This window comes from Mandrillus leucophaeus, unplaced genomic scaffold (genome assembly GCF_000951045.1).
Source record: "Mandrillus leucophaeus isolate KB7577 unplaced genomic scaffold, Mleu.le_1.0 Scaffold524, whole genome shotgun sequence".
Taxonomy (NCBI): domain Eukaryota; kingdom Metazoa; phylum Chordata; class Mammalia; order Primates; family Cercopithecidae; genus Mandrillus; species Mandrillus leucophaeus.
In genome coordinates, this window is record NW_012105631.1 from 290173 (window position 1) to 301588 (window position 11416).

Genomic DNA, 11416 nt, shown 5'->3' on the forward strand with positions numbered 1-11416 from the left:
CTGTAATCCAAGCACTTCGGGAGGCCGAGGCGGGTGGGTATCTTGAGGTCAGGAGTTCGAGACCTGCCTGGCCAACATGGTGAAACTCCGTCTCTACTAAAAATACAAAAATTAGCCGGAAATCGCTTGACCCTGGTAGGCGGAGGTTGCAGTGAGCAAAGACTGCCACAACACTCCTGCATGGGCAATAGAGAGACACTGTGTCTCAAAATAAATAAATAAGCCACAGGTGGTGGTACATGCCTGCGGTCCCAGCTTCTCGGGAGGCTGAGGTGGAAAGATCACTTGAGCCCAGGAGTCGGAGGCTGCAGTGAGCTATGATCGTGTCACTGCACTGCAGAGTGGGTGACACAGCAAGACCTCATCTCTAATTTTTTTTATTTTTATGCATATACATTACCTGATGAAATTATAAATTAAATTGTTTAAAAGGGAAGAACATATAGCAGATTTTGAACTTGTTGCAGTGGTGAAATTATTGATAGTTTTTCTCTTGTTCCTCTGTATTCTGATTTTCTTTAAATTGACTTCTATTCATTGTGTTACTAAAAGAATATTGATTTATATTTTTAAAGTGTGAGTAGGAGTTGAAAAAAGTCTTTTAACTCCTATTCAAGCCTTTCTAGAAATATTGCTCAACAAGAAGAAGATAAATGGAATACTGGAAATGTGAGACCAAAATGAGAAATCCCAGAGCATACTGATGTGGTGATGATGATGACCCAGCAGACAGGGAAAGTAGATGAAGGAGAGAGAGGAGGTAATTGTTGGGTGAAGTCTTTGTGGAGGAAAGAGACAATAGGATATCAAGAACAGCTCTTTCCCAGGAGCACGGATATTTCATCTCATCCATTTCTACAGGAGTAAAGGTGGGATATGTAAGTTTTGATGTAGTTAAGTGGATAGATCCTGTAGTGGAAGATGAAGAATTTCAATTCTGATAGTCTGTATTTCCAAAATGACATTTGAGACTAGCTCATCAGCTAATGGGGAATGGCAGAATGAAAAAGTATGGAAGTTTTCAAAAAATTAGAAGACACAAAATGGTCTACCAATTTACTCGAATTTCATGACAACGATAGTTGCTTGTTGGAGATTTCTGGCCATTAATTTAAAGTGAAAATAGATTAATTGATTATTATAAAAGCAGGTAATGAGCCTAAAATACAGTAGATGTTCACAAAATGGTGCATATTGTTTCGTTATTGTTCCAGACTCTTAACCAGAAATCTCAGGGCCAGATTAAAGTTCAGAATCTTTTCTGACTGGCTTTAGCTTCTCTCAGATTTTCTGAGATGTCATTCCTTCTATCTCCTCATCTAGATGCCATCCCTGCACTATGCAGATCTTTAGTATAACATCCTCTATCCTCTTTATATAAATAGACGAACAAAGAAAGCAGATCAATTTCTCCACTTAAGATCCTCATACCTTGGGGATGGAGGGTAATCAGGAGTAAAGTCAGGTTGTTGAATGAGAAGGGTTCTCTAGGACTCATTTTTCAGCTGCTTCTTCTCACATTGAATACCTGCAAATCTATATTTCTTCTAGTCCCAGCAAGTGGGGGCGGGGGGGAATCCCATGTCCTTTAAAACAAGAATTTTCCAAATTCCTTGCTCCTGTATCTATTGGTTGCTCTGTGGCACCTTCAACTCAGCATCTGCTTTCCCCAATCTGTTCAATTGTTCCCATAAGTTAATGTTTGCTCTTCATGATCTTAGGTGTGATGTTGACTTCTACATTATTAGTCATTTGCATGGGTGCTGAGACAGTTAATATAAAAATCTTATTCATAGTTTTCAGAAAGGTAGCAGAAACAGTCAGGTTGAGTGACTGGTCCAAGGTAAGCTGGTTAAGAGGCAGTAGAATAGGACTCATGTCTAGTACAATTTACCTTCTCTGGCTGGGTGCAGTGGCTTATGCCTGTAACACAAGCGCTCTGGGAGGCCTTGACAGGAGAATCACTTGAGGCAAGGAGTTCAAGACCAGCCTGGCCAACATAGCAAGATCCTGTCTCTACAGAAATAAAAAAATTAGCCTGACAATGTTGGCACCCACCTGCAGTCCCAGCTACTCGGAAGGCTGAGGTGGGAAGATCACTTGAGCCCAGGAGTTCAAGGCTGCAGTGAGTCTAATAACACCACTACACTCTAGCCTGAGTAACAGAGTGAGCCCCTGTCTCTAATAAAACTACATTCATAAAAATACAAATAAATTTTAAAAAGACAACTTATCTTCTCTGAAACAGTGGTTCCCAAAGTTTATATTGTATTATAATCACCTGGAGTGTTTATTAAAACACATTTCTGAGCCTCAATCCCAAAGATGTTGATTCAGTAGATCTAGGATGGCACCTGAGAATCTAAACTTCTAACAAATTTCCAAGTGAAGTTAATGCTGCTGGTTTTTTCTGTAGAAAACATAAAGCATTTCAAGTCCTGCCCTCCCAAATCTCATTCTCTGGCTCCAAGTCCAAGAATCTTACTAATACTCTATGTCTCCCAACATGCTGATGATCTCTTTACATGTGCATGTCCTAATCTTGGAAGTAGTAGCTGCTGCATCTGCAGGTAAGACAGAAGACTAGTAGTCTCTCCTTGAACCATTGAGTCTTTAAGCTCCTAGAAGATACCCTTGGAAGGATTCCTTGTTAATTCTTATATATAAATGTTTGTATGATGTGTAGAATTTTAGTTAAAGAATAGCTTCTCTATAAGAACAGACTTATAGTTTCTATGTTTTTATTTTCTTTTTCTTCTTTTCTTTTTTTTTTTTTTTTTTGAGAAAGTCTTGCTCTGTCACTCAAGCAGGAGTACAGTGGCACAATCTTGGCTCACTGCAACCTCTGCCTCCTGGGTTCAAGCTATTCTTGTGCCTCGGCCTCCTGATTAGCTGGGACTACAGGTGCATGCTACCACACCCGACTGATTTTCATATTTTTAGTAGAGATGGGGTTTCACCATCTTGGCCAGGCTGGTCTTGAACTCCTTACCTCAAGTGATCTGCACGCCTCAGCCTCCCAAAGTTCTGGGATTACAGGTGTGAGCCACTGCACCCAGCCGGCTTCTATGGATTTTAAGAGTGGAAAATTTATGGCTCTCTCTTCTATTTATCTTCCATTTACAGAGTCAAATCCATCCAGTACAATGTGAGTTATATTTTCTCCAAATATCTGTTCAGAGCATCACTATTTTAAGGCCAATTATTTATTCCTACTAACATTTAAATTCACATATACACAAAAACTCAAATTATTTTTCACAGACCACAAGGGGCATGTACTTAAGTCAATCTCAAGAGGAGTTTATAGTTTCCCAAGAAAAATATACAGCAAAAATAAATATCAAAAATCCCATTTGAATCTCATATGCATGTTTTTAATGTAAAAATGAAGCTTTAGATGCAAAATGTCATTTTAAATTTAGCTATTCATATCTTATAGCTTAGATACTGACAAAATTTTAGTCAGTGTAATCAATCCTTAGGGATATAGTGATTTTTTAAAATTTTCTTTGCCAACTGGAAAGAAACTGAGTGCGAGAATAATTTTAGAGAAATGAGACAGCCTCCAGGTAAAACTCTGACTTTTTACCAAAGACTTATGTGAAGGTGTGTTATGATGATCGAAAAGAATCTTCTCACTATCAAAGCAGCAGATTTGAAAGCATATTTTGACATGGAACATTGTGTGCAAAAAATCTAAAACCATTAAAAGAACCCAAGTTAGTAAGCATTTTTAATTAAGTTGTCAGGAAAGATTTCCAAATAATAAAACAAAGTTATGTCATGAAAATGTCAGACTTATCATATCAACTTCAGATATGTATTATGTGAGAAGAGACATGAAGATTAAATAGCATCAAAAAGACATTAGTATGCCATTGAAAATACTCCAGTTGGTTTGATTAAAAAAAGTATGAATTTATAAAATGAACAATCTTAATTAAAAATGACTATTTAAAGAAAACCTCTAAACCTGGGCACATTGCTCTATATCTCAATTTTGTACTAACCCCGTATTAAGAAACTGTATGTAAGTTTGGAAAATATCAAGCCAAAGAAATCTCAAAAAATGAAAGTTGCAAGACCATTTATATGGTCTCCATTCATGGAAAAATAGCAAAATTTTTAATCTAAAGATCAAGTTATAAGACTTTGCTTCTTGGATACAACAGTATTTTTAGGGGGAAATCAGGGCTATTTGTCACCTTCAAGTTGAGGTCATGCCATTTTTGTTATCTCCATTTCTGATTTAGCAAATATTGCTGTCCATCTTCTCCTGAATACTTCCTGTCTTTCTTAATTTCCTTATCTTTTTTCATGTTACTGACAATGACTCACTAATGAACAATTCTCATTCAATAGTCAATGTCTTCCTGTTCATTCTCTTCCCAGTCTCTCAAAAACCTGTATTTACTTTCCTCAATAATATTTTGATGGGGTATGTAATACATTTCCAATTCTTCCCTGGAAGAAATCCCCAGCACACAGCCCAAACATATAACACCATTTAGTACAGATGACTATCGAGATTTGGCTCCATTTATGGAACCATCAACTCTAAGTTTATGTGAAAAGCTAAATGAATGTTTTGGAAAAGAGGTGATTTTTTAAAAAAAATTACTTAAAGTTCACGAAGCTATCACAATAATGGACATAAACAATAATGTTGATGTAAAGAATCCTTAACTTCAGAAGAATTCAGAATTCCCTAATCTGTTACAAGCAGTACTTGGTACACAGAAAGTAATGCACTCACATTTTAAAAATATCAAAACAAATGGATAAAAGTGATATTTGTAATTATGATGAATAAATAAATCCTACCTCGTTCTATTTTCTCTCAGGATATTTCTTCAAAATAGTTCAAAGCTAACAGTAAAATATACAGGATATCTTGACCCCAATTTACAATAGAACTCATTAATATGAACCTCCCCACAAAATGCAAAAGAAGTACATCTTTACCAATTTGGTGAAGAGAATAATACCACTTATCTTATTTCTTATTTCAATAATAGATCTACTTCTCCCTCATCATAAGAATGTCTTTATCCCCTTCCTATGATTACTTCAATATCTTAGTCATTCCAAGAGTTCAGGCTTGATTATGGAAAGAAACCTAGAATGTCTTGTCTATGTGTTTTAAAGGTTTCTGTATCTTTTTTTTTCTTTTATTGCGCTCCCAGCACCATACACATCCCTGCAAAATACCAGGGCTACAGTCTTCTGGCAAAAGCCTGTTACAACCAAGAATCTCCACCATTCTTTATGGCTTGGTTTTGTTGTGATTGTGGTTCCAGGCAAGTAGTGTAGGAAGAACCTTTCTCTGCCAGAAGTAAGTTTCATTCTGTTCCATCTGGTGAACTTCAAATGATCTCTCTGGTATAATCAGTGTCACTGCAGTCATGTTAAAAAAAAAAAAAAAATCAGAAGTCTTTCCTGTCTCTAGTTCTGCTCTTACATAGCTAGAAGCAGCTTACCTCTGAAATGTCTCCTTACCATGATCTCTCAGTAGCTGAGCAAGAAAGAGTGAGTTGCCCCCTTCTGCAGTATCTAAACCTACCTGTATACACCTGTTTAACCTCCTCCCCACCAAGATTAACAGGAGGCTAGTTTTTTCATTCTAATTGTAAAAGAATCTTTGCCACAACAAGAAATCTATACTGACACACTAATTATTCATTCCATAATAATAATATATGGCTGAGTCAAACTGGAGACATTGAGAAAACATACTGGATTGAAAAAATAAAAAGTTCTACTCACAGAATTAGAAAAAAGCTATTTTAAAATTTCTATGGAACCAAAAAAGAGCCTGAATATCCAAGACAATCCTAAGCAAAAAGAACAAAGCTGGAGGCATCACACTACCCAACTTCAAGCTATACTACAAGGCTACAATAACCAAAACAGCATGGTACTGGTACAAGAAGAGAAAACTAGAGCAATGGAATATATTAGAGAACTCAGAAAAAAGACTATAGACCTACAACTTTCTGATCTTTGACAAATTTGACAAAAACAAGTAATGGGGAAAGGATTCCCTATTTAATAAATGGTGCTGGGAGTGCTGGCTAGCCAGAGGCAGAAAATTGAAACTGAGCCCCTTCCTTACACTATATACAAAAATTCACTCAAGATGGATTAAAGACTTAAATGTAAAACCCAAAACTATAAAAACCCTAGAAGAAAATTGAGGTAATGCCATTCAGGACATAGGCATGGGCAAAGATTTCATGATGAAAACAACAAAAGCAATGGCAACAAAAGAAAAATTGACAAATGGAGTCTAATTAAAACTAAAGAGCTTCTGTACAGCAAAAGAAACTATCATCAGAGTGAACAGACAATCTACAAAATGGGAGACAATTTTTGCAATCCATCCACCTGACAAAGGTCTAATATCCAGAGTCTACAAGGAACTTAAACAAATTTCCAAGAAAAAAACAAACAATCCCATTAAAAAGTGGGCAAAGGACATGAATAGATACCTCTCAAAAGAAGACATACATACAGCCAACAAACATATGAAAAAAGCTCAACATCACTGAACATTAGTGACATGCAAATCAAAACCACAATGAGATACCATCTCATACCAGTCAGAATGGCCATTATTAAAATGTCAAAAAAAAAAAAAAAAAACAGATGCTAGTGAGGTTGCGGAGAAAAAGGAATGCTTTTACCCTGTTGGTGGGAACACAAATTAGTTCAACCAATGTGGAAGACAGTTTGGCAATTCCTCAAAGACCTAGAGGTAGAAATACCATTTGGCCCATCAATCTCATTACTGCGTATATACCCAAAGGAATATAAATCCTTCTATTATAAAGACACATGAATGTGTATGTTCATTGCAGCACTATTCACAATAGCACAGACATGGGATCAACCTAAATGTCCATCAATGATAGACTGGATAAAGAAAATGTGGTACATATAGACCATAGAATACTATCCAGCCATAAAAAGGAACAAGGTCATGTTCTTTGCAGGAGCATGGATGTAGTTGGAAGCCATTATCCTCAGCAAACTAACGCAGGAACAGAAAACCAAACACTGCATGTTCTCACTTATAAGTGAGAGCTGAATAATAACACATGGGCATATGGGAGGGAACAACACACATACACACACCGGGGCCTGTAGAGGAGGGTGTTGGGGAGAGGGAGAGGATTAGGAAGACTAGCTAATGAATGCTGGGCTTAATACTTAGGTGATGGGATGATTTGTAGAGCAAACCACCATGGCAGATATTTACCTATATAAAAAACCTGCACATTCTACACATGTACTCTGGAACTTAAAATAAAAGTTAAAGAAAAAAAAAGTTATATTTTTATATCTCCTTAATGACAGACTGAAAAAATTAAGGAGAAATAAAAGATGTTTTCTCTAGGTGAGGTGTGGAACCACAAAAAAAGATGTTTACATATATAAATATAGCTATCTGCTGAAAACATTGCGCCTGTTGGTTTGCCTCTTGGAACTCAGAGCATTATGGAATAAAAAATGCTTTAGACCAAATGGTGTGAGGCCTGGCTTTTGGTTCCTGCTTTCTACTGGTGAACTGTATAATCTTAACCAAGTCACAACCTCAAGCCCACTTTCTTCCACCTCATCTCTAAAATTAGGTTGTTGACATTTACATACCCTAAAACTCCTCCAGCAACTATTTCCATACAAAAGAACAAAACCTCACCAAATGTCCAGGTATCACTAAATTCTTGTCTTTCTTTAAAAAATATTCACACATATACTAACATTCCAGTTCCATAAATATTTACGAGCACCTGTTTTCAAGGTATGTTTCTACATATTGTTAGTGCTGTACCATAAGATATATCTGAATTTTGATGCAGCAGTGGAACATAGATATCTTGTGTGCTATTACACTGAATTGAAAGAAGGTAAAGCCACAAGTAAACCATGCCACAAGAACCTGCTGTCTTGACTTTTATTCAAGTGGTCTTTTCAGCAATGTGCTCCATGAAACAAAATAAACTCTATCATCTCTGAGAGGGTAGGGGTAGTTGGGATAACATATACAGTCAGCATGCACAAAAATGCCTCTAGTGAAAATATATCAAGCTATACTCTCTATTCTTTCATTCTTTTCAAGGATCATTTGTTAAAAGAATTATTTTAATGACTGCAGAGATTCCAAAAATGCATCAATTTTGGTTGTTCATCTTCAAAAACTCAATCTGATAATATAAAAGATATGAAGATAATTAACTATCATTAAGGTCTAATTGTTACACAAATATAAGCCACATTCTGAGAAAGAGCTGGGATGGTTTCCTGAAGAGAAGCTAGTTGCATTCAGTTAGAAAAAGGAGAAATACTGACAGAAATATAGATGTATGTAAAGAAACATCACAGATAAAATGAACATAAAATTAATGTTAGGTAATTAAAACAAATAAGGATAGAAAAGAAGCAGGAAGAAGAATTCACATTACTCTGAAATCCATTTTAATTGCACAAAGGACATCCAATAAACAATATTTGGGCAAATCAGTCTGAAGTAGTAAACAAAGTATGGATTTCAGAGGTAAGAGCTGGAAAGATGGATGCCAGTTGTACTGTTGCCAAATGCATGTGTAGGCAATGAAGGTAATGAAGATCTTAAAAATGATCATTGCAATGGGAATATCCAATAATATCCATTCAGAAAATAACTTTAAAATATAGAGAATATTTTAATTACTAAATATTTTAATTACTAAAAATAACTTATAACTCTTTTCTATTTCCATGATTCTCTGCATTTTACACATGAAGAAAGTAAGATTAGAGAGATTAAATGATTTGTCTTAGATCACAGTTTGAAAATGATGATACCAGAATTCAAATTCATGTTTATTTGATTCCACTGTCTGTATTTTCAGCATTTTTCTATACTCTCTCCAAATGAATGAATGAATAAAAAGAATGAACAAATGACAAATACAAAAGAAATGTAGAAAGAAAGTGATAGATAAAAAGCAAAAGCTAAACCAAAAGAGCTCAGAATTATGGCTGTACACTGGAAGAAGTCACACAAGCTGGAAGAGAAGAAATAGTCAAGTGTATAATATTTAAAAATCTGAGCCAAGACAAGACAGGTCTATAAATCAAAAACATGCTATGATTTCTAGGCAAAAATCAGTGAAAAATTCATCTTTAGTCCATCAAAAGTTCAATGTATTTGTATTTACAGGGTTAAAAATAATTTCATGAGTTCCAGCGAAGAAAAATATAAAATATTTACAAAGGAATAAAAAAATTAAAATTTGGTCAGATTTCCTTTGCAGTGCTGAATGACAAAAAAAAAAAAAGATGAGAAAAAGAATATTGTAAACCAAGTGTCCTATCCATGGTATGCATTAAACATCTAGAATTGTGTGTTGCATTAGTGACAAGCACTAGATAAATAATTATCATTCTCAATTCATAGTTAAGAATACTAGAACACAGACAGATTCAAAATCTTTCCCATTGACCCAGCTATTTAATAAATGGTAGAACCATGGTTTCAAGGCCACCGGCCAGACTCCAAGGCTTATCCACCACACGTTACTCTTAGCTATGGCACTAAGGCTCAAATAGGCAGGAAACCCACAAGTGGCCAGGCGTGGTGGTTCACGCTTGTAATCCCAGCACTTTGGCAGGCAGAGACAGGTGAATCACCTGAGGTTGGGAGTTCGAGACCAGCCTGACCAACATGGAGAAATCCCATCTCTACCAAAAATACAAAATTAGCTGGCAGTGGTGGCCCATGCCTGTAATCCCAGGTACTTGGGAGGCTGAGGCAAGAGAATCGCTTGAACCTGGGAGGCAGAGGTTGCAGTGAGCCGAGATAGTGCCATTGCAGTCCAGCCTGGACAACAAGAGTGAAATTCCATCTCAAAAAAAAATAAATAAATAAATTAGGTTATTCATCTACCGTTTCCACAGACTGAAAAGAAAATCAGACTCAATAAGATGAATTATTCAAAAGTAACTTTGGTACACACATAAATCAGTTAACTAGATGAGGCAACTATAAACAAATGTTATAAAATGGAATGCAAGCACTGAAAAAATTATTCTTAAATGTAAGAGTTTGCCTTTATTGATCTCTATTTCAGAAGGCTTTGAGGTAACTTGAGTTACCAAACCACCAGGGGAATAACTTCTTTAAAATCTCAAAAGCACAGGAAGGGAGGGAGGGAAGGAAGGGAGGAAGGGAGGAAAGAAAGGAGGAAGGAAGGAAGGAAGGAAGGAAGGAAGGAAGGAAGGAAGGAAGGAAGGAAGGAAGGAAGGAATCAAATTTGTTTTACTAAACTATGCCAAAATATGACTGCTGGCCAATTCTAAATTAGATTTTTTAAAACTAGGTAACATGCAAGGAAAAAAAATAAAGAAAATGCACCCCAATGCTAATGGTTTTTAAAATTATAAGCAGACTTACAGTTTCCAGGCTGGCATGTAAAACCTTAGAAGTTGCCACTTTGTTCTGACAAGTATAAAGCTGAACAAACCAAAAAAGGCAACTTCCTCTTAGATCCCTAGGAGAACTGAGGTCAGAGCACAACCCACTGAGCCCAAAATTGGGGAGACCAGCAGGGGAACACAGAGAATCACAACGGCAATCTCCATGGGAACCAGTTCCCCGGTAGGAAAACCTGTACTGAAATGGGTGAATTTCTAGAGTCTCAGGGTGAACAACTGTGAGAGTTAAAAACTCCAGGGGGACCCAGTCGTAGGGGCCACCCACACTTTGTGAGTTTTACCTCCAGGAACTTTAACTGGTCCTCCTAATAAATACCAGGGAAAAATCCCCTGGTGCTTCTGGCAGCAGGAGGGCAAAAGAAAGTATTTTGAAATACACCAGAGCATTGTGTTCTTCAAACAAAGTCTGCTTTCAGGAGATACAATTTAACCAGAGCCTAACCTGCTGGGGGTCTAACTGACCTGGGGAAAGGGACCATGTTAGCCATCAGTCCCACCTAAGGAGGAGGAGACTGAGAGCACATGTGAAGTTCAGTCTAGGGTCACTCGCTTACTGAAAGACTGAGACTGAATCACAGGACTTAATGCTTCCCCCTCCTCAAAAACCTTACTACCACATTAAGAAAGGCCTAGTTCCAGCAATTCCTTTTACCCATTGTACCATGCCTGACTAACCCAGTGTATTATGTCTGGCTACCCAGAAAAAATTATGAGACATGTTAGAAGGCAAAAATAAAATAAATAAAATAAAATAAAATACAGTTTAAAGGCAGAAAGCATTCATCAAAACCAGACTCAGATATTATCAGATCCAGATTTTTTTTTTTTTTTTTGAGACGGAGTCTGGCTCTGTTGCCCAGGCTGGAGTGCAGTGGCCGTATCTCAGCTCACTGCAAGCCCCGCCTCCCGGGTTCACGCCATTCTCCTGCCTCAG